We start from the raw sequence: 26,307 nt of genomic DNA on the forward strand, positions 1-26,307 counted from the left end.
AGACTTCGTATTCAGAATACAACACCAACAGGTTTTAAGTTCCATAAGGACTTTTCAAAAGATACTAATGATAACCAAGCTTTGAAACATGTATTCTATCCAAGATAAGATACACGCTCTAAATCATTCGACACCGGATGACATCTCTTATTCCAGACAACACTTGAAACTTTAACGCCCGCCAGATCCATACTTAGTTTCCTGAAATACATGTAATATGAAAACATCAAAAAAAGTTGAGCGAGTTCATGTGTGTGTTTGTGAATAAACCTTTGAAATCTTTGTAAGTATGTTTGTATGTAATTGAAATCCGGTATGAAAGCAACAAGAAAATAGATCAATTAATGTGTAGCTAATACATTAATATACGTGACATGGTGCAGGAAGACTCAAACCTAGCAAATTTCGCACCAGGCTTCCGGCTGTAAGACATAGTCACCACATGGCTCATTCGGCGGGCGCATGGGTGGGGCTCGCTACACCCAAATAGATCTATCACTCCTGTCCCTCGGTCCTACTATGAGGATTAATGGCCTTAAGTATGCGCCTACCCATTCACATGATCTACTATACTTTCCTTAGCTAACCTTACCAATTGTATTTGTCTGTAAGCATTTTGTAATCATTTGAAACATGTACTTCACCCCCGAAGTTAATAAACAAAACTGTTTAAAGAAAAGGGGGACATGAACTCACAGTTTTGCGTTCCTTGTATCTGATGTAGCCCAAAGCTTCCTCTAGAACGCACGACTACCTACCTGCGTACTATGGTCCATTAGACGAGCGGGTCGTGCCTTGACTTGGTATTGATTAGTGTCTTTGAGTTACGTTTCAAAGTGTCTTCATTAATATTCCAAGTATATAATTATTGTCAAAATAATTAATATTTTAACTTAAATTATATTTATTAAATTTGGAATAATTGTTAAACAATATATATTAACTTAATACTTCCCAAGTATTGATACTTGTATTTCCTTCCCAAGGATGGGTATATTTGTATTCGTATTCTTGTATATTTTGCCATGTAAAGGTTTCGTATTTCGGTGTGTATGTATACGTATGAAAATGCGTATTTTTATTAAGTATCTCCATACTTAATTTCGCATTGATTATTCTGGAATATTATCTTTAAAAAGTCCGCCAATATATATATATTTCCAAAATATATATTTAGGAAATATTTCTTAGAAAAATCATTTATAATTTTTCTTTGAGCAAAATATTTGTAACTTCTCATAAGTCCCAAAAATAATATATTTTCAAGTTTCACTTGAAAAATATACATACACTCACTTTTATCTAAAAATAATGTATTTCAAGTTCACTTAAGAAAATATATATTTTCCCAAAATATACCTTCTAATAATTCCAAAAGAATATATTTTTGTTTCCCAAAATAGTATATTTTCTCCTTGTCAAAAATATGATATAAGTTTGTAATAATTGTAAAAATCATATTTCCATTTTCTTTGTATCCAAAAATATATTTTGTGAACATAATTTCCGGAACCTTGTAAGTTACATTTCTTGTTCAGTTTCGCCAATATTTTGTGTGTAACTTGTTTGCTTATTCCTTATGATTTTTGGTAATATTTTGGATTGTAATTCTTGGTGTTTTAATGTGTCATATTATTTTAAGTCCTAAAATAATATAATTATTACACAACGTAAACACATAATCACACATGTGTGTCTTTATTGTATATATATATATATATATATATATATATATATGTTCTAAGTGTATATTTAACCACTTTCATTTATAAAAACCAACCTCCAATATTAGTATTTTTGTAATAAAAATTATGGCAAAGTTTATATGGAAAACTCATGGTTAAAATACACTTGTAAATGTTTGTTTGAAAATAATTTTCTAAGTGTTTACATTTTTAGAAAATTTTGCCATAGTTTCCCCTATAAACAGAGGTTTCCATGCTTTCAAGCATATCATTTTCTTTTGTAAAAATCATCACAATCAATTTACAATTATCAACAAACAACCTTTACTTACCAACCTTGCCAAAATCATGCATATTTCACTACTTCATGAACTTGAATATTTGCAAAAATTTGTAGTAACTTGGTAGTGTCTTTAGTAAGTTTAGTTACCCTTTAAAGTGTGGTTGTTTATATAAAAACATCATTCTTGAATGATTTAGATATTTACAACTTGTAATCATATTTTTCAAAAATATTTCTTTATGTATTCTTCTTGTTACACAAGTGTTTCTACACTTGTTTAACCACTAAAAATAAGATTTATTTATGTAAGAACCAAGTTTTAGCAAAAATTATATTTTTAGCTTTGTTTCTTTAGAAATCCTCCATAAATCTTTAAATCTATAAGTATTATTACTCACATTAATCATTATTTTTAAAGAAAACAACATATTCTTTCAAGTTCATGTCTTGCATGAGGATGATTCATAAATCTCTAACACTTTCATCCTCTCATCTTGCTAGATTATGTTTTTAATCATGATCTAGCAAGATCATATAATGATCTACATCATTTACACAAACAAACAACAATCATCAAGTATAACATCACATAAATTGTGACATCTGTGCTTGTAATCATCGTAAACAATTCAGTTATCAATGAAATAAAGTTATTTGATCCCAATGTTTGTTTGTTTATGTTTGATGTTTTTCATGTTTTGACTTTTATCCAATTTCAAACTCAATATCGCTTTCTAGAGAATTATACGCAAACTAATGCGTAAACGCAATCAGTTTAACGTGACAAATACTCCGGAACATCAATTTATGCTTAACATACCTTAAATAACCTTTACATAACTCAGAAATAAGTTTTGAAGGCTTTGGTATGGCAAAATCAAGTTAATTCGCTTACAGGGACTAAAATTGAGAAACTGCAAAAGTATGTCGATTTGAACTGTAACGAACATTCCGGAACATGATCATAAGTTAAACACACCCTAAATATCCTTTACATAGCTTAGAAATAGGCTTTGAGGTGTTCGTTGTGATAAAATAAACTTTTTGGTCATTCAGGGACTACAAGCGTCAAAAAGTGCATAAGTTTGCATTTTCCCGCATAACTTACGTTCTGAATACATCCGGACATCCAAAAATTTATGTATGCATTAAAATATTTTATTTTAGTGTTTGGCATAAGAAAAATCCATTCGTCGCGCAATTTGGATCGTTTTTCGCGCTTATGCGCATTTCGTCGTAATTAAGCAAACATCGCGATCGTACGACAAAACGAACCAACATCCGGCATATTTTTGAGCATGTTTTATGTCCACAATGTTTAAGCATCATTTTAGGGCCTTAAAGTTGGCTTGACGGACCTTAAACATGTCGGAAATGGCTTTAAACACCAACAGGGACTGAAACTGTCATTTTTCAAACTTGTTTGCTGATCAGAAGGCTCAGGCGGCCCGCGTAAGCCCCCATAAAACCTTACGCGGCCCGCGAGAGAGTGTCAGACTTGCAAAACCAGTTTTCACAGCTGTTAACAGCTGTTACACTCACAAAAACCCATTGCAAATGGTATTTCTTAATCTATGATCTGATACTAGGGGCTCTAATGGTTTTCCAAAACAAGGGGCACACATGGACGGTTGAGATCGAAACACGTTTTTTGATAAACGATCTTAATGGTTCTAGGAAAACTATAAATACCCCCACCCTTTTCACCCCCAACTCACTTGAATTCTGAGATTTTCTCTAAGTTGGAGTGGTTATCACTTCATGCCTGAGAAATACTTGGAATTCAATCTTGCGGGGACCTTCTGTAAGTATTCTTTCGTGTTTTTCGTTCGTTTTAGCGTTAAAGTCAAACTGCGTTTGACTTTCTGCATTGACCAGTTTATGGTCAACGCGAAGTTCGTTTGAACTTCATAACGTGAGCGTAATCACGATGGTAATAGTCCCTAGTGACTACACCTACTGATTACCACGTTATCTAGGTCCAGTGACGAGTCGTAGTTTCGGCCAAAATGCGTTTTCTCGCGTGTTTTGTAACCAAACTACTCTAGGGTATTAAAACCGTTTGTTTTAATACCAAACCTGTTTTCTAACTTTACTAGACATGTTCTAGCATGTTTAGCTCGTCGCTTTTAGATTTGTGCTTGTTTAGGGTCGTAAAGGTAAGCGATCTAATCAATCGCTCATACTTTCGAACCCGACCCATTTGGCCGATCATTAGGATTCGAACAAATACTTTAGGTGACCATAGTTGTATAGGGAATAACCTTCCGAGGTTATACCTTATGGTCACATCGTTTAAGTAGTTGTATGATAAGTAGTTCTTATGCCTTTGGAAAATTACCAAAATACCCTTTTTACGCCAAAATTCATTTTAAGCCTATGTAACATAACTTTTGACATATAAACTGATTTGGCAACAATATTAAACGTGTTAAGGCATATCTTGCTTGTCATAGGACTAGTTAGGCATTCTAAACGCGTTTTACGCGGACGACGCGTTAAAGTAGCATGAGCTACCTAAACGGGTCGTAATGGGTCAAAAGCACATAGAATAAGTTTCGTTTTAGTATGTAGGCTTTGTTAAACCATATTACATAAGTTCCCATACTTATTTGGTTTACGAACCCTCGTACTACCCGATCCTCTGAATAGGTCCGTTTATTAATGTAGATACCTATATTAGGTGTCGTTTGATTCCGTGATCTTCTAGCCTTGCTTGGTGGTTATCCTAGGACTTCTAAGCAATCTCAAGTGAGTACATAGTCCCCTCTTTTACTGTTTTCAAACTGTTTTGGGGTGAAACACATGTGCGTACTTGTTACTTTCATGTTTTTCGTGTTTTCACATCATATACTTGCTATGTTCATTAGTACATTATTAGTACTTGATTTCATTATGTTTTTGCTATGTATGCCCATTGTGTGCATACTTAGTACATCGTTTTACATGACATTTTATGCTACGTATGTTCGTTTAGCGCATACTTAGTACATTGTTTTACATTACCTTTTCATGCTATGTATGTTTATCATACTTAGTACATTTGTTTTTCATCATATGCTTACATTTTGGGTATGCCATTTGGTTTGTTTAAGTGGGACCATATACATTCATTAACTTTGATCACGCCGCTCGTTAGTAGGTAATGGTACCATAGGAATTGACAACCCCCGTTCCTGACATCCTAGGTATGTTTGGATGGAAGGAATGACCGAATTCGATAAAACATAACACAGATAGACCTTTAATTTGTTTAAAGGTTTATCACCACAGTCGCAAGGCTTGGATGTATGCATTTTCACAATACCGCATAAATGTTTGTATTCAGTATAGCATGCATTTCCATAAAACATAACATTGATTTAAACCATGTTTTACTTCAATACATTGTTTTGTGCATTTTCACCTATAGTTTAGTTGATACATATTTCACTTGTCATACATGACATTTTGTTTACACATGACATAATTGACATTTGACATAGACATTTTGACATTGTTATACACATTTCATGATTTACACTTGACATTAGACATGGTTTTTCACATAAACATTTCAACATTGGTTATACATAAACATGTTTACATTGGTGGTTTGTTTGGGTAAATGATTCAAGTAACGAGGCGTGTGTAATATGATACAAGCATGGTGGATACGCCGCTGGTACTTCCTATATATATGTGTTTGTATGATATTACATATCGCAGCGTTGTTTAAATCATTTCAGATATATAACATATTTTTCACAATACATTGTTTTACAAACAACTTATCTTATACAAACTCATTTTTATTGGTTATTCATTTAACCATACATTATTCTTTCAAAAATACATATCTATCATCGCTTTTCAAATGATTTACAAACAATACAATTAACAAGGTTCATGACTGCATTTCATTAAACATTTTTCTAAAACCTAAGTCATGGATCCTATTTTCACAAAACCTATGTATCTCACAGGCATTTTTATGCTGACGTACCTATTTTCACATGTGTTTCAGGAGCAAATGCATTGGATGATCGTGATACGCTAGGGTGGACTTGGGCCTTAGTGACATAAAATGGAGCTAGACTAGTTAAAACATACTATGTACTCTTTGTTTCAGTTGTTTTAAGACAATGTAACTCGTTTGTTTGATCAATAAAATATTACTTTGTACGCCATGGTTGTGAAACTATAATTTTGTTACAACACTCCCCGACGTTTCCGCCACGGTTTGATGTTTTACATGGTCGGGGTGTGACAGAAGAGTTGGTATCGGAGCCAATGGTTATAGGGAATTAGGTTATTAGTAATGCTTTGACCTAGACTATAACCTTTCTAGGACCCCAACACAAGTTGACTTGTGTTTAGATCTTAAAACATGCACTTCACATATCCTTAGGTGATCACCAAAACGTGAACCCAGTTTTCTGAAACGATTTTTGAAAAACAACTTTCTGTTTTTAAATGATATCTTATATGGTTTTGAACCCCTTTTGATTTTTCAAATTAATTTCAAAATTTTATCATTTGTTTTGAATGATTCTTTTGGCCTTGTGCCTTCCAAGTTTTCAAAATCGCGTCAAAGATTTGGGTTCTAAATAGTGTGAACACGTGCAAACTGGAAGGGTGAATGCCTGTACCCTGGGTTTTCTGTCTAAGGCTAGAGTGTTCGTACAAATCCACATAATCGGACCAGTCACTCTTACCTGGGAACTCCTGGGGTGAGTGTTCACTTATAGGCGAGCATGTCTTCGCTAAGCATTATTTTTAGACCCATTTACTTTGATTAGTCACCGTGTGTCGTTTGTTTGCTTTGTGATACGGACAAATGACCACCATCCTTGCTTTGTTGATTTTGTTTCATCTCATCCTTTTCATCTAATCAGCTCACTCGTTTCCTCTCATGTTTTCCTCTTTTTAGCATGCCTCCTCGACGTGAAAACCTGTTATCTAATGCCGAAATGGCTGACATTCTGGCACAACACATGGCTGCCGCACTTCCAATCATTATCGCTCAGGTGGACCAAGCCAACAACAATCAGAACGCTCCTTGTAACTTCAAGAGCTTCAATTCGGCTAAACCACTCAAGTTCAGTGGTACGGAAGGGGCAACTGGGCTCCTTCAATGGTTTGAGAGCATTGAGAGTACATTCCGTCACATTCTGTGTCCTGAAAACCGGAAGGTTGAGTTTGCTTCTAGCGTATTTTAGAAGAGGGCTTTGACATGGTGGAACGGGGTTATGAGAGATCGTGGTGCTGAAGTTACTTTAGCACAAACATGGGCTGAGCTGAGAACTCTTATGATGAGGGAGTTTTGTCCCCGTCATGAGCTGCGAAAATTGGAGAGGGAATTTGATGATCTGAAGCAGGAAAGTGGTGAGCACAGGGCATATGCTGACAGGTATGAGGAGTTAAGCTTACTTTGCCCAACTATGGTTACCCCACTCGACAAGGCTATCGAGAGGTACATCGATGGTCTACCTGACTCTATGCAAGACATCGTTACTGGTAGTAATCCTACCACCGTCCGTCAGGCGATCGAGTTATCTACGACGTTGACTGAGTCGCAGATTCGAAAGGGTAAGTTGCACAGGAAGGGTGACAAGAAGGGTAAGAAGCAGGAGTTTGACAAGAAGGATAGCAAGAAAGGTAAAAACAAGAAGGGGAAGGATTATGGTTCCTCAAAGGGCTCTAGGAAGCGAAAGGCTTCCCAGAATTTTGCCATCACTGCCCAACAGAACCAGGCAGCTCCCAATCAACCAGCGCAGCCTCCAGCAAAGAAGCGATATGAAGGGAATGCACCTTTGTGCAATAGGTGCAATAGTCATCATCTACAGTAACTCCTGTGCCGTTTCTGTACCAACTGTGGGAAGTCAGGTCATCTTGCAGAGGTTTGTCGTTCTGCTCGAAATCAGGTTGCTCGAAATCCAGCTCAGCAGGTAGCTCAACCACCTGTTCAACAAGCACAAGCTGCACGACCCCACTTTCCTCCTGGTTCATGCTTTAATTGTGGAGACCTGACCCATTATCGAAACCAGTGTCCAAGGCTGGTTAATGCAAATAAGAATCAGGCTCCAGCTCGAGGTCGAGCATTTAATATGAATGCTGTTGAGGCGCAAGCAGACAATGAGGTGGTGAACGGTACGTTCTTTGTTAATAATCAATCTGCGTCTGTTCTTTTTGATTCAGGGGCCGATAAGAGTTTTGTGTCATTATCTTTTGAGCCATTGCTTCGTTTGTCTAGAACGAAACTAGGTAAGCCTTTGACAGTAGAAGTTGCTAATGGAGAACCCGTTGTTCTTGATTCTGTTCTTCGAAACTGCCAATTGAACCTTAACGACCATCTTTTTCCCATTGACCTCACGCCTATGCAACTTGGAAGCTTCGACATCATTGTGGGTATGGATTGGTTAGCCAAGCATCGCGCAGAGGTAGTTTGTTTTGAGAAGATCGTTCGTGTTCCGCTTTCGTCAGGTGAGATACTATAGGTTCGTGGTGAAAAACCTTTTAGTAGCCTCAAGCTTATGTCCTGTTTTCAAGCTCGGAAGTATCTGCGAAAGAACTATGTGGCCTTCTTGGCACATGTTACAGCAGATAAGGGCAAAGGTAAGTCTATTCAAGATATCCCTATTGTTCGGGATTATCCGGAGCTATTTCCTGAAGAGTTACCTGGTCTACCCCCGGCACGCCAAGTCGAGTTCCGTATTGATCTTGTACCTGGTGCAAATCCTATTGCCAGAGCTCCATATCGTCTTGCACCATCTGAGATGCAAGAGTTGTCTAAGCAGCTTCAGGAGCTTTCTGATAAAGGTTTTATCCGTCCTAGCTTTTCATCTTGGGGTGCTCCCGTTCTTTTTGTCAAGAAGAAGGATGGATCCTTCAGAATGTGCATCGATTATCGTGAGCTGAACAAGCTTACCATCAAGAATCGATATCCCCTACCTCGTATTGATGATCTCTTTGACCAGTTACAGGGTGCTACTTGCTTTTCGAAGATTGACCTTCGTGCTGGGTATCATCAACTTCGTGTGCATGAAGAGGATATTCCCAAGACAGCATTCCGCACTCGATATGGGCATTATGAGTTCACAGTCATGCCATTCGGTTTGGCCAATGCTCCTGCTTTATTCATGGACTTAATGAATAGGGTCTGCAAGTCTTATTTAGATAAGTTCATCATCGTTTTTATCGATGATATCTTGGTTTATTCTAAGACGCGAGCTGATCATGAGCAACATCTTCGTCTTACCCTGGAACTCCTAAAGAAAGAGCAACTTTTTGCCAAATTCTCCAAGTGTTAATTTTGGCTTATGGAAGTTCAATTTTTGGGACATATTGTCAACGAACAAGGTACTCATGTAGATCCCTCCAAGATCAGTGCGATTAAGGATTGGGATACGCCTACTACTCCTACCGAGGTTCGTTCTTTTCTTGGTCTTGCGAGTTATTACCACCGCTTCATCGAGAACTTCTCGAAGATTGCAGTTCCTCTAACTACTCTAACTCAGAAGAACAAACCCTTTGAATGGGGTTTTAAGTAAGAAGAAGCATTTCAGACCTTGAAGCAGAAGCTTTGTGACGCACCTATTCTGACTCTGCCTGAGGGCAATGATGATTTCGTCGTTTATTGCGATGCATCTAAATTAGGTCTTGGCTGTGTTCTGATGCAAAGGAACAAAGTCATAGCCTACGCATCAAGGCAATTGAAGGTGCATGAGAGAAACTACACCACTCATGATCTTGAGTTAGGTGCAGTTGTCTTCGCTCTCAAAATCTGGAGACATTATTTATACGGCACAAAATGCATGGTTTTCACTGACCACAAAAGTCTTCAGCATATCTTCTATCAGAAAGAACTCAACATGAGGCAAAGACGTTGGGTCGAACTCCTGAATGACTATGATTACGAAATTCGCTACCATCCTGGTAAGGCGAATGACGTGGCTGACACATTGAGTCGTAAGGAACGTACTATGCTTCATTGTGTTCGTGATCAATCTGCTTTTCAAGCTCGATCTGATATCCAAGCATGCATTTCTCAGGCTCAACATGCTTGTGTTTCACAAGATTTGATGGGTAAGGAATTACCCTATCACATTAAGCCTGATCTTGTTTTGAAGGAAGATGGATCGTATTATTTCATGGACCGTTTGTGGGTCCCAAGCCTTGATGACCTTCGTACTTTGCTTATAAATGAAGCCCATAAGTCTCGTTATTCTATTCATCCTGGCTCAGATAAGATGTATAAGGATCTTCGTACTCAGTATTGGTGGCCTGGTATGAAGAAGGACATTGCCTTATACGTTTCAAAATGCCTTACTTGTCTCAAGGTTAAGGCTGAACACCAACATCCTTATGGTCTTCTGGAGCAACCAGAGATCCCAGTTTGGAAATGGGAAAACATTGCTATGGATCTCATTACCAAACTTCCGCGCACATGGAAAGGTCACGATGCCATCTGGGTAATTGTTGATCGTCTTACTAAGTCAGTGCATTTCTTGCCAATCCGTGAGGATTTTTCTGCTGAAAGGCTGGCCAAAATCTACGTGGATGAAAGTGTATCTCGACATGGTGTTCCTTTGAACATTATTTCTGATAGAGATGCTCGCTTCTCTTCTCGATTTTGGAGAACCATGCAATCTGCTATAGGGACCCAACTTAATCTGAGCACAGCTTATCACCCACAAACAGATGGCCAAACTGAAAGAACAATCCAGAATTTGGAGGATATGCTTAGAGCTTGTGTGATCAATTTTGGTGGTAGTTGGGATTCACATCTTCCATTGATTAATTTCTCCTACAACAATAGTTATCACTCCAGCATCAACATGGCTCCTTTCGAGGCTCTCTATGGTAGAAAATGTCATTCACCAGTCTGCTGGAATGAGATAGGTGAGGCTCAGCTTACTGGACTCTAAAGACAACTGACAAGGTTAAGAAAGTTCGTGATAACCTACAGACATCTCGAAGCCGTCAAAAGAGTTACGCGGACTGACGACGCAAGCCCTTGGAATTTCAAGTCGGTGATCATGTATTACTTAAGGTCTCACCTTGGAAAGGTGTGATCAGATTTGGAAAGAAAGGAAAACTTGCACCTAGATACGTTGGACCATTCAAGATCGTCGAAAGAATCGGTAAGGTAGCCTACAGACTTGAGTTACCTCCTAAACTTGGTAATGTTCATCCAACTTTTCACGTATCCAATCTCAAAAAGTGTTTAGCTGATGAGAACCTCCACATACCACTTGACGAAATTCGTGTTGATAAAACACTACATTTTGTTGAGAAACCTGTCGAAATTATGGATCGTGAAGTCAAATGGCTTAAACGCAAGCGCATTCCGTTGGTTAAAGTTTGCTGGGAATCTAAACGTGGTTCCGTTGGTTAAAGTTTGCTGGGAATCTAAACGTGGACCTGAGTTTACTTGGGAACGTGAAGATCAAATGAAGGCGAAGTATCCACATCTTTTCCCACGAGTTTCCTCTAAACAAATTTCGGGACGAAATTTCCACAAGTAGGGGAGACTGTAACATCTGTGCTTGTAATCATTGTAAACAATTCAGTTATCAATGAAATAAATTTATTTGATCCCAATGTTTGTTTGTTTATGTTTGATGTTTTTCATGTTTTGACTTTTATCCAATTTCAAACTCTCGCTTTCTAGAGAAATATACGCAAACTGGTGCGTAAACGCAATCAGTTTAATGCGACAAATACTCCGGAACATCAATTTATGCTTAACATACCTTAAATAACCTTTACATAACTTATAAATAAGTTTTGAAGGCTTTGGTATGGCAAAATCAAGTTAATTCGCTTACAGGGACTAAAATTGACAAACTGCGAAAGTATGCCGAATTGAACTGTAACAAACATTCTAGAACATGATCATAAGTTAAACACACCCTAAATATACTTTACATAGCTTAGAAATAGGCTTTGAGGTGTTCGGTGTGCTAAAATAAACTTTTTGGTCATTCAGGGACTAAAAGCGTCAAAAAGTGCATAAGTTTGCATTTTCGCGCATAACTTACGTTCTGAATACATCCGGACATCCAAAAATTTATGTATGCATTAAAATATTTTATTTTAGTGTTTGGCATAAGAAAAATCCATTCGTCGCGCAATTTCGATCGTTTTTCGCGCTTATGCGCATTTCGTCGTAATAAAGCAAACATCGCGATCGTACGACCAAACGAACTGACATCCGGCATATTTTTGAGCACGTTTTATGTCCACAATGTTTAAGCATCATTTTAGGGCCTTAAAGTTGGCTTGACGGGCCTTAAACATGTCGGAAATGGCTTTAAACACCAACAGGGACTTGCAAAACCTTACGCGGCCCGCGAGAGAGTGTCAGGCGGCCCGCGTAAGCCCCCATAAAACCTTACGCGGCCCGCGAGAGAGTGTCAGACTTGCAAAACCAGTTTTCACAGCTGTTAACAGCTGTTACACTCACAAAAACCCATTGCAAATGGTATTTCTTAATCTATAATCTGATACTAGGGGCTCTAATGGTTTTCCAAAACAAGGGGCACACATGGACGGTTGAGATCGAAGCACGTTTTTCGATAAACAATCTTAACGGTTCTAGGAAAACTATAAATACCCCCACCCTTTTCACCCCCAACTCACTTGAATTCTGAGATTTTCTCTAAGTTGGAGTGGTTATCACTTCATACCTGAGAAATACTTGGAATTCAATCTTGCGGGGACCTTCTGTAAGTATTCTTTCATGTTTTTCGTTTGTTTTAGCGTTAAAGTCAAACTGCGTTTGACTTTTGCATTGACCAGTTTATGGTCAACGCGAAGTTCGTTTGAACTTCATAACGTGAGCGTAATCACGATGGTTATAGTCCCTAGTGACTATACCTACTGATTACCACGTTATCTAGGTCCAGTGACGAGTCGTAGTTTCGGCCAAAATGTGTTTTCTCGTGTATTTTGTAACCAAACTACTCTAGGGTATTAAAACCGTTTGTTTTAATACCTAACATGTTTTCTAACTTTACTAGACATGTTCTAGCATGTTTAGCTTGTCGCTTTTAGATTTGTGCTTGTTTAGGGTCGTAAAGGTAAGCGATCTAGTCAATCGCTTATACTTTCGTACCCGACCCATTTGGTCGATCATTAGGATCCGACCAAATACTTTAGGTGACCATAGTTGTATAGGGAATAACCTTCCGAGGTTATACCTTATGGTCACATTGTTTAAGTAGTTGTATGATAAGTAGTTCTTATGCCTTAGGAAAATTACCAAAATACCCTTTTTACGCCAAAATTCATTTTAAGCCTATGTAACATTACTTTTGACATATAAACTGATTTGGCAACACTATTAAACGTGTTAAGGTATATCTTGCTTGTCATAGGACTTGTTAGGCATTCCGAACGCGTTTTACGTGGACGACGCGTTAAAGTAGCATAAGCTACCTAAACGGGTCGTAATGGGTCAAAAGCACATAGAATAAGTTTCGTTTTAGTATGTAGGCTTTGTTAAACCATATTACATAAGTTCCCATACTTATTTGGTTTACGAACCCACGTACTACCCGATCCTCCGAATAGGTCCGTTTATTAATGAAGATACCTATATTAGGTGTCGTTTGATTCCGTGATCTTCTAGCCTTGCTTGGTGGTTATCCTAGGACTTCTAAGCAATCTCAAGTGAGTACATAGTCCCCTCTTTTACTGTTTTCAAACTGTTTTGGGGTGAAACACATGTGTCTACTTGTTACTTTCATGTTTTTCGTGTTTTCACATCATATACTTGCTATGTTCATTAGTACATTATTAGTGCATGATTTCATTATGTTTTTGCTATGTATGTCCATTGTGTGCATACTTAGTACATCGTTTTAGATGACATTTTATGCTACATATGTTCGTTTAGCGCATACTTAGTACATTGTTTTACATTACCTTTTCATGCTATGTATGTTCATCATACTTAGTACATTTGTTTTTCATCACATGCTTACATTTTGGGTATGACATTTGGTTTGTTTAAGTGGGACCATATACATTCATTAACTTTGATCACGCCGCTCGTTAGTAGGCAATGGTACCATAGGAATTGACAACTCCCGTTCCTGACATCCTAGGTATGTTTTGATAGAAGAAATGACCGAATTCGATAAAACATAACACAGATAGACCTTTAATTTGTTTAAAGGTTTATCACCACAGTCGCAAGGCTTGGATGTATGCATTTTCACAATACCGCATAAATGTTTGTATTCAGTATTGCATGCATTTCCACAAAACATAACACTGATTTAAACCATGTTTTACTTCAATACATTGTTTTGTGCATTTTCACCTATGGTTTAGTTGATACGTATTTCACTTGCCATACATGACATTTTGTTTACACATGACATAATTGACATTTGACATAGACATTTTGACATTGTTATACACATTTCATGATTTACACTTGACATTAGACATGGTTTTTCACATAAACATTTCAACATTGGTTATACATAAACATGTTTACATTGGTGGTTTGTTTGGGTAAATGATTCAAGTAACGAGGCGTGTGTAATATGATACAAGCATGGTGGATACGCCGCTGGTACTTCCTATATATAAGTGTTTGTATGATATTACATATCGCAACGTTGTTTAAATCATTTCAGATATATAACATATTTTTCACAATACATTGTTTTACAAACAACTTATCTTATACAAACTCATTTTTATTGGTTATTTATTTAGCCATACATTATTCTTTCAAAAATACATATCTATCATCGTTTTTCAAATGATTTACAAACAATACAATTAACAAGGTTCATGACTGAATTTCATTAATCATTTTTCTAAAACCTAAGTCATGGATCCTATTTTCACAAAACATATGTATCTCACAGGCATTTTTATGCTGACGTACCTATTTTCACATGTGTTTTAGGAGCAAATGCATAGGATGATCGTGATACGCTAGGGTGGACTAGGGCCTTAGTGACATAAAATGGAGCTAGACTAGTTAAAACATATTATGTACTCTTTGTTTCAGTTGTTTTAAGACAATATAACTCATTTGTTTGATCAATAAAATATAACTTTGTACGACATGGTTGTGAAACAATAATTCTGTTACAACACTCCCCGACGTTTCCGCCACGGTTTGATGTTTTACGTGGTCGGGGTGTGACATAAATAACATGATTTCTTCATGATTTCTTATAATTTTAAGCTTATGTTCAAGTTTACTTCTCATGCTTCTTAGTGTTCTTCAAGAGTATCATCTTTTAACCACTTAAAATGGATGTAAAATGAAGAGATCATAGTTCTTGCCACTAGCTCTAGGCTAGGGATGATCAAGAGAAGAAAACGAGTGGATAAAAGCAAATGATGAAGGTCCTTGAACTTCCGTAAGCTCCAAGCTCCTTAAACAAGCTTCTTACACCTTTGTATGTATATGGAATTGGATGAGATGAAGTGATGATGATGGTGTTGGTATCGGGATTCTCAGCCGTAGCTTATGGGGAAGGAAGGGGAGAGTTTTTTGTGGAGTGTTAAGATGAGAATGATGAGTTAAGGCACTTATGGTCATACATATTGTCCACCAACATTCATTTATCCATTGTGTAGCTTATGGGGAAGGAAGGAGAGAGTTTTGTGTGGAGTGTTAAGATGAGAATGATGAGTTAAGGCACTTATGGTCATATATATTGTCCACCAACATTCATTTATCCATTGTAATATGTCATGTAGTAGGAGACAAGATCTTATTTAATATTGAAATAAAATCTATTAAATAGGCCATGTGTTGGCCGTAGACTAGGTGTGGGGGGGGGGTCTAGCATAGGTTTTAACTAGTTCGTTATCATCTAGTTCATTTCCAAGTGTTGGTCATATGTATTAGTTATTAGATATTTTTATGGTGTGTTATGATGTTCGGGGACCATAACTAGCTTAGTAACACTAAAACAATACTTCTAGTGTAAATTTGATGTTTCGGGTAGTGTCCAGTTGTTCGGTTGGATACTGGTTCGTTAAAGTGCTAAACTTGCAGTTTAGTGTTCTTTATGTAACCTTTCGTGACACTTTTAATTCCCGACACTTAGGAAGGCATTCAGGACCATTTTACCATATTTCTGCCTAATAAAAGTATGTTAAATTGCTAATTTTTTGCTGAATTTGCTGAATTCTGTAGTGTATGAGAGTTTTTAGGCACTTTCCGGCACTTAAACTATCACTAGGAAGGTAGTTTTATGATCCTTACTCTCCTACACACTATACTAGTGTAATACTTGGTTTCTGGCTCATTCTGTGTCTCAATACCATGTCTGTCTATCTACTGAACTCTGTCAGCATTTTTCTGATTTGTCGGATAACTGTGCTTACTGTATTTCGTGCATCTTTTGAGTCAATAAAGTTCTCATGCAATAATGACATGGCTTTGAGCAATATATGATGCACATGTACGTATATGGTAATAATCAGAAGCAATTCAAGTAAATAAATTGTAATTTAGCACAGTCATTAAGCACTAATCGTTATCTAATAATTGTACGCATGTATGCAAATTTGACAGTTGTCACATTCTCCCCCTGTAAAGAAAATTTCGTCCTCGAAATTTATACTACCTTAACTCCTTAGGGTTACGTTATGCGTGTATGTATATGAATAATACTGAGGTAGATAATCACAAAACCGAATCAAATCTTATTCACATCAGGTGAATCCAAGAATATATTTCAACAACAAGAACCCAATGGTTAACAGGTGTGTGTTCTAGCATTTGATGTCAAAAGGGCACGATGTGTCTAGATGTATAATCTAGTGTAACTTAGTTAACAGGGGTACAACACAGGAGTTTTGACCAATAGATTTTTAAGCAGTCGATCACAATATGCTAATGAGTTTTCAGAAATGATAGCATCCTCTATATGAACTCAAAATCAACAACCCGAATATAATAGTAACACGAAAATGATCTGTCAACTTTTGAGTAAATGAATGGTCAAGATTAGTGTGTTGACATTCTTGAATTGCAAAAATACACCGAAATGAAATACAATCGAATCTGGTGTATCATTGACTTAATTCGTAGTTGCATTAGGAATGTTTAAATGACAAGTCAAACAAAAGTATGGTGTATCATCGTCAGATTTGGTGTAAGTCACGTCGATACCATCATGCAACTGATCAGTTTGATTTGTTTGTTCAGTTTTTAATTTGAGATTCAGTGCCTTTTCCACCCCCTCTGATTTTTTTCATGAGTAACTCTCCTTCATGGGAAGTGGAACACGATGATAACCCAAACCTTTGTTCCCATACCCGTACACTTCTTCCCCACATTCATCCATTCCTGTAGGTTTCAGAAGAATGTGATCTAAACATAAGAAGCAGTTGAATAACTGATTAACTTTTTGTCAACCCTTTCCGTTTCGATCCTTTGTTTTAAGTTTGCAATTGTATCAATATGTATATTAATGGCCTTTTGTTTGTCCTTCACAGTTGCTTTGAGCAAAGAAATTATAGCTTCGCTTTCACGACTCGCATCAGGGTATTGGTTAATCGTTTTACTCAGTTTGTCATATGCCTCTTTTTTTTGTTTAAAATTACTTGACAGGTTATCGATACGTTTCTTTAGTTCCTTAAACTGTTCATCCTTTTCAACGCAGTTTTTGCATGTTCCATGCATTTTTGTTTATATCTTTCATCTTTTTTCAGCATTGGGTTTGCATGGTTCTGTGCACTTTTTGCATTGAAGTTCAGACTCCAATTTCTCATTTTCGTCTTTCTCACTGACTGACTCAACCGTCTTTTTTGGCTCAGACTTTTTCTCTACCTCTTTGAGCTAGGCCATCATAGCTTTGTCTGCAATATCAGCCAGGTTCTCTGCATTCATCTCTTTAGACACGTCAATGATCTCATCCACAAGTTCTTTCTTTACTTCTTCACGTTGCATCCCACTATAGCCTTGGTTGCTGAAGAAACCTACAAAAGAGTTGAACATGTCAGAGGGCATGATTGATCTAAATGTATCATGTAATATTTCATGGGATTCGGAATCATAATCAATTGGTACATCGTCAAAGCAAATTTCTCCATCATCTTCAACCACTTCTTCGACAGTCGGTTCTGGCTCTTTGATAATTCCAGCTAACATCGCAAGACATTTGGTCTTCGGAATATATTTATTCCAGTTGAACCCCTCATCCTCCTGAATCACAACCAAAGCCTTATTCCTTTCTTTAGACGAACCATCTTCTATCTGAATAGACCTTGATGTGCTCGGTGGATGTTGAGATGTCTTGTGATATATAGCTTTCTTAGAGTAATTGTCACCGAACGGATTGTTGTTGCCCTGTACTTCCCTATTTGGGCATTCCTTATTGAAGTGTCCTCGTTCCTTGCACTTAAAGCAAGTGACTTTCGACTTATCAAAACCCAGTTTTGAATCAGGACTAGCCAAACTGTTTCTCCCCGTAACCTCCATGAACCTCTGCGCCCGTCTAACAATACTCGCCATGCACCACTTTATGTTGATCAACTCTAGCTCCTCTGGAACAATCTGGTCATAGTCTTCCTTAGTCATATTTGGATTTCCAATTTTTCCTGTGACTAAACTTTCATACGACTCGAGCATAGATGCCAGAATGTCATATGTTGCTTCGCTGCCGATTCATGAAGCTTTACAACGATATTGCATTGAATCACATGTGGGCTTTGATTGTTTTGGCTTGTGTAATTGTTGAAGCTTTGTGAAGTAGGAATCAACACACCTAAAATACTGTTTTGCAACCCTAATTTCGCCTCCATAAAGTTATGAAATGAGAATAATGAAAAGGATGTCCAAGAGTCACTCCTCACCAACAACTATAAAGAAAACATTTTTTTGCGTCTGGCATCCACCGTAAGCTACAGTGGCTATCGTAGCTTATGGTGGCAATTAAAGTGCTATGGTAGAGGGCCACTGTACTACTGTGATGTTTTTCTGATTTCATGCCTACCCTAGCTTACGGTGGCTACCGTCAGCTACAATAGAGACCAGTTGCCTTTCTTGTTTCTTCAAACACCTTCATCTTTCCATTCTGATTCCGCTCTTCACCAAGCTTTCTCTCTTTCCATCTTTTACGCCTTTTGTACTCGACATGACAAACATACCATAATCATCCAATCCCTTAAAATAACCAAATTATATATACGATTTTCATACTATTTATGTCATTTAAGGGTAGTCCTGTGTCCACCCGTCACATCCTCACACTTACCCGTTGCTTGCCCCCAAGAAACTCCTTCAGTTAACACAATCAATTTTGTTTAAACTGCATGGTTGTTGCGGCAGTGTGTTCCAATCAAATTGAAATCCGTCCAAGTTACATTCTTTCCAAAACCACCCACACAACAAAACCCCTCACAATAACACTTCACTCAGCGATAATAAATAATTAGCAAATGTGCTAACATACACTCAAAGCACATGTGTGATCCTACGCTTATGAGCTAGTAAAACAATCAAACTGTCACGGCCCCCGACCAGGTTTGACCCGTTTCAGGAGCCGCGGGACAGAAATCCTGCGGTATTTAAATTTAAGGCGACAGCGGAAGTCTTTTTAAAACAGGATCTTTTAATAATTCAAACTGCCCGTTTTATAACTGAGGGATAAAATCCCATAATTTACAATAATATGATTTCTCCGGGAAATCTTTTATTTTCAAAATATGTTTCTTTTATTTATTTACAATGAGCCACTTTTCTAAGCTGGGAGTGCTTCACGGCACTTCTCTTTCTTTGCTCACAACATATCACCTGAAACATGTTTGAAAAAGGTTTTGTCAGCGGGGAAATACTGAGTGAATCATTCATTTTTACTAAAAGGACACATTAGTTATAATTCACAGTATTAAGAGCGATTACAATGTTTCTGATTATCAAACCAACTACCCACGGTACTTTACCACTCGACCCACTGGCCCACCTGTCTAGTGGTGTCTGTGATTATGGTCATATCACCCATTGGCTGCCCCAATGTTGAAGATTATCAAGTAATGTATACAAAACCCCACATACCGGCTGTAACTTGGTGATTACAAAGACTTAATCCCTGTAATTATAACTTTGAAAATAATTTGGAGTTTTGTAAAACAGTTGATAAAAAGAGAATGACTCACTTTGCAGATTTTACGAGCAGAGTTTAAGCCTTACTGATTTGCCTGTGATTAACCTAATTTAAATAAAATGCACACACACAAACGGGTTAGTAACTAATTCAGCAGTTACGTCAATTCATGAGATTAAACCCTCACAACAATTAATAAGTGCAATACTTAATAATTCAATGGATTCACAACGAATGACAGAGCATAGTCCGAATTCGAACAGCACTCAAACATTCAAGTCGAAATCACAATGAATAACAAAGTATCAGCTCAATTTGAGCAGCACTCAAACAATCACTGGATAGTTATAATCGATCGGACGTTGAATCGTAATAGCGATCGAGTTATTACCCTGATTGCGGCAGCACCTCGTGATTCGTGTGTGTTTTATAGTGATTATTCTCTGCTAACTCGACGTACAGACAGAATTCTTACGTCGTTTTCATTTCATTGTTCAAGTCCCAAGGTCGGCTATTTATACTAATTTTTGGGACTCCCTTACGGACCGTATGCCTGATCCCTTACGGTCCGTAAGCTAAGCAGTCTAATTATAGGCTGCCTAGGCTCGGGACTAGCTTGCATGAATCAACTATTTTGGCCAAGCAACTTTAAGCAACGTATAATTTAGATAATTATTCAACTAGGGTTTGCCCCCCTTGAGTTTTAGGGGCCCTGATCCTGATTCCGATTGTTCTGAAAATTTTAGGGCTAATGCAGAATTACTTGGGTGTCTCAATTAGGGTTTTCTTATTGACTAATTATCGTCCTAATTATTGATTTTAGTGACAGTTGTTACATCCTCCCCACCTTAAGAAAAATCTCGTCCTCGAGATTTACTGAAATAGATGAGGGTAATCTCTGATTCCAGTTCCCAAGTGTACTCTGGTCCTCTCCTGGATTCCCATTTGACTTTCACTAGCACTAGTCGTTTGTGTTTGAGAAACTTGACTTTCCTGTCTTCTATTTGTAGGGGTTTCTCTATGAATTTCAGCTTTTCATTTACCTCTATATCTTGAACAGGTACTACCAGGGATTCGTTTGATAGACATTTCTTGAGATTGGATACATGAAACACATCATGTACTCCAGCTAATTCTTCTGGTAGTTGTAAACGATAAGCTACTGGTCCTATTCGTTGGATCACGGGGAATGGTCCAACATATCTTGGACTTAGTTTTCCTTTCTTACCAAATCGTACTACTCCTTTCCAAGGAGATACTTTTAATAGTACTTTGTCTCCGACTTGGAATTCTAACGGCTTGCGGCGATTGTCTGCATAGCTCTTCTGACGATCTCTAGTAGTCTTCAGTCTTTCCTTGATTTGCGATATCTTGTCAGTGGTTTCTTGCACAATCTCTGGACCTGATAATTGACTTTCTCCTATTTCTGCCCAACACACGGGAGTTCTGCACTTGCGTCCATACAGTGCTTCGAATGGAGCAGCTTCGATGCTCGAATGATAACTATTGTTATAGAAGAATTCAATTAATGGTAAATGGCTATCCCAATTACCACCAAAATCAATTACACATGCTCGGAGCATGTCTTCCATTGTTTGTATCGTCCTTTCACTTTGTCCGCCGTTTGAGGATGATATGCAGTACTTAAATTGAGTCGAGTTCCTATTGCCTCTTGGAAACTTGTCTAGAAACGGGAAGTGAAACGACTATCCCTGTCCGATACAATAGAGAGTGGGACTCCATGTAAGGATACTACTTCATCTACATACAACTTGGCTAACCTTTCCATGCTAAAGGTTTCCTTCATTGGTAGAAAATGAGCTGATTTGGTTAATCGATCCACAATTACCCAAATAGCATCATTACCTTTTCTGGTTTTGGGTAACTTAGTAACAAAGTCCATTGTTATGAGTTCCCATTTCTATACAGGCATTTCTAACTGTTGTAGTAGTCCTGAAGGTTTTTGATGTTCGGCCTTAACTTGCGAACAAGTAAGACGCTTGGTTACATATTCAGCTATGTCCTTTTTCATTCATATCCACCAGAAATTATTTCTTAAATCTTGGTACATCTTATTGTTTCCTGGATGTACAGTATACCTAGATTTATGTGCTTCTTCTAAAATTTTATTTCTTAATTTTCCCTGCTTAGGTACCCAAATTCGTTTCTTGTGGAATCTCCAAATTCCATCTTTTCCTTATTCTAGTTCCTTTAGGTAACCTTTCATTCCTTCGGCATCATCCTTGATTGCCGTTTCCTGAACTTTCTTCAATTGTTCCATTAAATCTAATTGTAGATTTAACCTAAGAGCACGGACTCGTTTTTGCTTTTCATGATACTTACGGCTCAAGGCATCTGCTACTACGTTCGCTTTCCCTTCGTGATATTGAATATCACAGTCGTAATCACTTAGGATTTCATCCACCTTCTTTGCCTCATGTTTAACTCTTTTTGCCCAAATATATACCTTAAACTTTTATGATCTGTATAGATAGTAAACTTACTTCCGTACAGATAATGTCTCCAAATTTTAAGGGCAAAAATTATGGCTCCTAACTCTAAGTCATGAGTTGTATAATTTTCTTCGTGCTTTTTCAACTGCCTAGAGGCATACGCAATTACCTTTTTGCGTTGCATCAACACACATCCATATCCTAATTTTGAAGCATCACAGTATACTTCAAAATCTTCGGTTCCTTCGGGTAAAGCTAAGATTGGAGCGTTCGTCAATTTGTGCTTTAGAATCCTAAAAGCTTCCTCTTGTCTAGGTCCCCATTCAAACTTAACTACCTTACAGATTAGCTTAGTCAAAGGTACAGCTATCTTAGAGAAGTCTTTAATAAATTGTCTATAATATCCAGCTAATCCTAGAAAACTTCTAACTTCCATAGCCGTTCGTGGAACCTTCCAATTGGTGACTGCTTCTATTTTAGCAGGATCTACGTGAATTCCTTCGTGATTCACCATATGACCTAAAAATTGTACTTCCTGCAGCCAGAATTCACACTTCGAGAATTTGGCATAAAGCTTTTCTTTTCTTAACAACTTTAAGAGTGCATGCAGGTGCTCACAATGTTCTTCCTGACTTTTGGAATAAATGAGTATATCGTCAATGAACACGATTACAAATTTATCCAAGTATGGTTTACAGATCCTTACACACTTTCTAGAAAAGTTATACGCAAACTGATACGTAAATGTAATCAGTTTAATGCGACAAACACTCCGGAATAGAGACTTATGCTTAACACACCTTAAATAACCTTTACATAACTTAGAAATAAGTTTTGAAGGGTTTGGTATGTCAAAAACAAGTTTATTCGATCGCAGGGACTATTTGCGACAAACTGCAAAAGTCTGTCGCATAGCAATGTACACTCCAAAACAAGATCATAAGCTAAATATATCCTAAATATCCTTTACATAACTTAGAAAAAAGCTTTGAGGGGTTCGGTGTGAAAAATATGCTTATTTGGATCAACAGGGACTAAAAGCGTCAAAAAGTGCATATGTTTCCATTTACGCGCATATCTTACGTTCTAAACATATCCGGACATCCAAAAATTTTGTAATCATTAAAATATTTTATTTTAGTGATAGGAATGCAAAAAAATACCATTCGTCGCGTAATTTGGATCGTTTTTCGCGTCCGTTCGCATTTCGTCGTAATTAACCGAATAACGTGACCGTACGACCAAACGAACCAACATCCGAGATATTTTCAAGCATATTTCAAGTCCCCTATACTTTGACATCATTATAGAGCCTTGAAAATGGGTTAATGGGGCTTAAACGTGTCGAAAATCAACTTTTTAGCATGCATGGGTTGTTTTTGCCAAACTTTGAAACCTGCTGGACACTAGGTCGCGGGTCGCGAAGGCCTGACCTGAATAGGTCGTGGGGCGCAACTGACGTAGCTGGGCAGATTCTCAGAACCTGCAATTCAGCTTGCTACCTTTGTTTTTAATCCTAGTTTTTCAATACCTTGGGCTTGTTTAAGTGCTCCCCAAGTCCCCAAATCAATGTACAACAAGTGTAAGGCTAAGATCATGTTTAAAAACAGTTGGAATGATCTTACTGATTCAAGAAATCTATAAATACCCATGTAATTCAACCTTCATTCCTTGCTCAATTGCTTTTCTTCTCCAACCTGCTCTAAGTGGAGGCATTCACATAGTTGAAGGCCACCTACCTGAGCATTCTTGGTCCTCTTTCCAAGCTTGGACCCTTTGTAAGTATTGTTTCATGCTTATTTAGTTAAATCAAGGAAGAAAGTCAAACATTGTTTGATTTTCTGCTTTGATCATGAATTGGTCAAGACAAAGTTCGTTTGAACTTTGCAACGTGAGCGTAATCACGATTGTTATAGTCCCTTGTGACTATACCTACTGATTACCATGTTGATTAGTCGAAGTGACGAGTTAAAGTTTCGGTCAAAATGCACGATTATGTGCATTTTGTGACGAAACCATTTTCGGGTATCAAAATATTTTGTTTTGATATCACCAATCAGTTTTCTAACTTAGTTAAACATGTTTAACATGTTTAACTCGCCACTTTTAGTGTAGTGCTTGTTTAGGGTCGTAAGTCAAGCGGTCTAAACAACCGCTTAGACTTTTGAACCTGACCCGTTTGGTCGATCGTTAGGATCCGACCAAACATATTTTGTGACCATAGTTGTATAGGGAATAACATTCCGAGGTTATACCTTATGGTCACTTAGTTTGATTAGTTGTATGATAGGTAGATTATATGCCTTAGGAAAATGACCAAAATGCCCTTTTCATGCATAATTTGAATTTAAGCATATGTAACTTAATTTTTGACACTTAAACTGATTATGCAACATATTTAAACATGTTAGGGCATATAATACTTGTCATAGGACTAGTTAGGCTATTCGTTTGCGCTTTTTGCGCAAATGACGCGTTAAAGTAGCGTAGACTACCTTAACGGGTCATAACGGGTCGTAAGCACTTAGGATAGGTTCCGAATCAGAATGTAGGCTTTGTTAAACCATATCATATGAGTTCCAATACTCATTTGGTTTACGAAACCTCATTCTACCTGATCTCCCGATTTAGGTGTCGATTTATTAACATAGTAATCCGATACTAGGTGCCACTTGATTGCCCGAGCTTGTTAGTTCACTTAAATCAAGGATACCTTGCAATCTCAAGTGAGTACATAGTCCCCTCTTTTACTGCTTTCAAATATTTTGGGGTGATACACATGTGCCTACTTGTTACTTTTGTGCTTTTCATGCTTTTCATGACATATACTTGCTATGTTCATCTAGTACACATATAGTACATCATTTCCATTGTGCTTTGCTATGCATGTTAACTGAGCATGCTAGCACACTGATTTCATAAACACTTTTGTTGCATATGTTTACTCAGCATATGGACACATTGATTTACATTACATTTCTGCTGCGTATGTTTACTTAGCATACTTAGTACCTGGTTTTCACATGACATTTGATTATACACGACATTATATCTATGGTTTGAGTAAAGACTTTTATTCACCATACAAGACATTGGTTGTTATCTCATATTTGATTATACAAGGCATAGCTTATACCTAACATTGTGACATTATACATTGTTTGTACATAACATTCGACATTGGTTTGACAAGACATTTTTGGTGGTTTATTTGGTAAGTGATTTAAATAACGAGGCGGTGTAATATGATAAAAGCATGGTGGATACGCTGCTGGTACTTACTATATATAAGTGCTTTTATGATATTACATATCGTAGCGTTAATTAAACCACTTTGACAGAAACAAAGACATGATACATTTTATATAAAGCCACGACATATTGTTTACAAGACACTGTTTTACAAATAACATATTTTATACAAATTCGTTTTTCATTGGTTAGTTATTTAACCATACATCTTTCTTTTATATCAATTGATTATCTTATTGATTTTCACATGATTTTATAAACGAAAACATTTTCCCAGATTCATGACTACCTTTTGTTAAACACTTCTTTTAACTTACAAGTCATGAATCCTTCAACAACAAAACCTATGTAACTCAAAGGCATTTTTTATGCTGACGTACCTATTTTCACATGTGTTTCAGGAGCTAATGTATGATGATGATCGTGCTACACATAGGCGGACTTGGGCCTTAGTGACTTAAAATGAAGCAAGACAATTTAATTTACGTTGTGTTATTGGTTAAATTCCAAGACATTGTAAACAATTATTCTAATAAAACGAAACTTAAAATACCATG

This window comes from Helianthus annuus, chromosome 16 (assembly GCF_002127325.2).
Source record: "Helianthus annuus cultivar XRQ/B chromosome 16, HanXRQr2.0-SUNRISE, whole genome shotgun sequence".
Taxonomy (NCBI): Eukaryota; Viridiplantae; Streptophyta; class Magnoliopsida; order Asterales; family Asteraceae; genus Helianthus; species Helianthus annuus.